The following is a 3,066-nucleotide window of genomic DNA, read 5'->3' as shown; positions in this document are numbered from 1 at the left end:
AAGAAAAGCAGACTGAAACCAAAAGGGTGTTCTTCTTTTAGGATTCTTTGGGAACTCTGTGACACAAACTTTATAGGTCTTAAAGTCTGGACGTTTTTCATTTTCTCGAGAATTTGAAAGTGCATTAAACATGGTGAAAAACACAAAGCATAATGCATTCTTTCATGGCTCAATCCTAGGCACATAAACTTGGAAAAGTCAGAGAACTTAAATTCTTATTTGTAAAAATGTGTTTGCCAATCCTGCAGCCACTTACCCGCATTCAGAGATGATGGAACTAAAAAGGCCCAGATTTGAGGGGCATTCAAGGAGAGGAGGGAGAGAAAATTGCATTTGTGCTTATGCAAGTTCGTCTGTGGGTGCAATTTTCTGTGGGTGCAATTAAAAACATTAACCGTGCTCCCTACATATACAGTGGTACCTCGGGTTACATACGCTTCAGGTTACACACTCCGCTAACCCAAAAATAGTGCTTCAGGTTAAGAACTTTGCTTCAGGATGAGAACAGAAATTGTGCTCCGGCGGCACAGCAGCAACGGGAGGCCCCATTAGCTAAAGTGGTGCTTCAGGTTAAGAACAGTTTCAGGTTAAGAACAGACCTCTGGAACGAATTAAGTACTTAACCCGAGGTACCACTGTATATGACTCCCAGAAGTAATCCCAATTGTGCTCAATGTGACTTACTCCCAGGTAAAGGAGTGCCTGAGAGTAAGACATATACACTAAGTATGACCTACCGGTACTTATGGGTTGCCATGTACATTTACAAACTTTTATGATGGTAACAAGTCTGCGGTGTTAAATATTATTTGCAAAAGGAGAAGTCTGAAGGTAATCATATATCAAACTGGCGAGGCCGTAGCAGCATCCAGTCGCTTAAAAAAACATGTTTGCTTTACAGCTGAAGTTCTCAGCATACCAAAAAGCTTTAATATAACAGGATTACCAAATAGCAGGTCACTAAGATTTCTCAAGGAAACCAAACCTCCTCTGAGACTGGCCATGTTCTGCATTTTCATTCATCAGGTTAATCTTTAAAAGGTTTTGTGAAGTCCCCTTTTGGGACAAAGGAGTTGTGAAAGGGGGTGTTAGGTGGCCTATTCCAGCTAAACTTTAACCCATTCCCAACAGGGCAGTTGGTGATCAAAGTCCCAGTGGGAAGTCGATTGCTATATTTTAATGTTGTGATTTTATTCATGTATCTTTCTTATCTCTAAGACACCTTGTAAGGACTTGATTTCTGAAAGGTTGGGTCTGAATGTTTGTCCCAGATTCTTGAATTAATACATTCTGGTTTGCAAATCAAATTGGTTGTATCTCATTGGCAACATGCTGAGAACACCAAAATATGATGTTGCTGCTCCCCCCCCTCCCTGCATAGCCAATGAAGTTATCTTTTTGTCTTCCGAGCAAAAGCTGAAAACTAGTTAATGAATACTTATACCTAAAGGCCATGTCATAGAGCAAAATTATCCCGTAGCCATTTTCTACTCACCATTATATTTTTAACATGGCAGAGGCGTTTCTCAGACAACCCAGCTGATTTCCTCTTCACACATATTCTTCATAACACAGTAATAATAATATTTGTTGTCTGCATTTTTTCAGTTGATTTAGGACGAATCTGATGCGCTGAATCCCAAAATCACATTGGTTTTGCTCAATCAGGAGGTCACGTTTTTGAGCTATGGCCACATGTCATTTTTTAAAGTTTTTGTTCACATGTACGCTTGTGTGGAGCATTTTAGAAGAAGTTGGTGAGGGTAAGATGCCATGTCGAATAATTGTTTTGATTGGAAATGATTATTTTAATGACAAGAAGTATTCAGGTCCGATAGTTCTGGGTGATTATGTCGAAAAGGGATCAGAGGGATCATTTTGAAGTAATAAAACCTTGAAATCTTCCATAAATTGGTGCGGCAAAGCATAAAGTTATTTTGGTATTAAACTTGGTGACCAGCATAAAGCTTGGGTGCCACACATGGTGTGCAAGGCATGCACCGAGACTATACGTGGGTGGACCAATGGCAAGAGGAGTCTGAACTTTGGAATTCCAATGGTTTGGAGGGAGCCGACAAACCATGTCACTGACTGCTACTTCTGTGCTGTTGATGTGACTGGGATCAACAGAAAGAACCCAAGCAGCCTCAAGTATCCTGATCTTCAATCAGCACATCGTCCTGTAGCTCGTTGTGATGAAATTCCAGTGCCTATCTTTGGAGAACTTCCTGACATTAGTGACGAAGATGCCTCCAGTGTTGAAGGACATGAAGAAGAAGAAGTGGTTCTTGAAGATGATGCTCCACATCCATTTTCCCAAAAGGAGTTGAATGATCTAGTTCGCGACCTCAGCTTGTCAAAGGACTCTGCCGAACTGTTGGCATCCAGATTGAAGGGAAAAAACCTCCTCTCTGAAAGTGCTTGCATCAGCTTCTTCCGCAACAGGCATCAAGAGTACCTCCATTCAGTGGCGTAGCGTGGGTTGTCAGCACCCGGGGCAAGGCAAGTAATTTGCACCCCCTAACCCTGGATTTGCGCCCCCTAACCCTATCCCTAACCCTAACCCCCAGATGTTGCGCCCGGTGCGGCCGGGCCCCCCCGCACCCCCCACGCTACGCCACTGCCTCCATTTTTTCTCGGAAGAGAAGGACTTGGTGTACTGTGCAGATATTACACAGCTTCTGCTCAAGCTTGGAGTACCACAGTACCAACCCAAAGATTGGAGACTGTTCATTGACAGCAGCAAGTGATCACTGAAATGTGTTCTGCTACACAACGGCAACCAGTTTGCCTCTATACCCCTGGCTCACTCGACTACACTGAAGGAGAACTATGAAGCGGTGAAGTATGTGCTGGAGAAAATTGGTTATGATCAGCATAAGATGGTGAACTTTTTGTTGGGACAACAGTCTGGCTTCACCAAGTACCCATGTTTTCTGTGCATGTGGGAAAGTAGGGACCGTGCTCAGCATTACACGAAGAAGGACTGGCCTGTGCGGGAGGAATTGGTGCCTTGCAGAAAAAGGAATGTCATCAACGACCCTCTGGTGGACAGAGACAGAATAC

The sequence above is a fragment of the Podarcis cretensis genome (assembly GCF_951804945.1).
Source record: "Podarcis cretensis genome assembly, chromosome: 3".
Lineage (NCBI taxonomy): Eukaryota > Metazoa > Chordata > Lepidosauria > Squamata > Lacertidae > Podarcis > Podarcis cretensis.
This window is presented reverse-complemented; position numbering follows the sequence as displayed.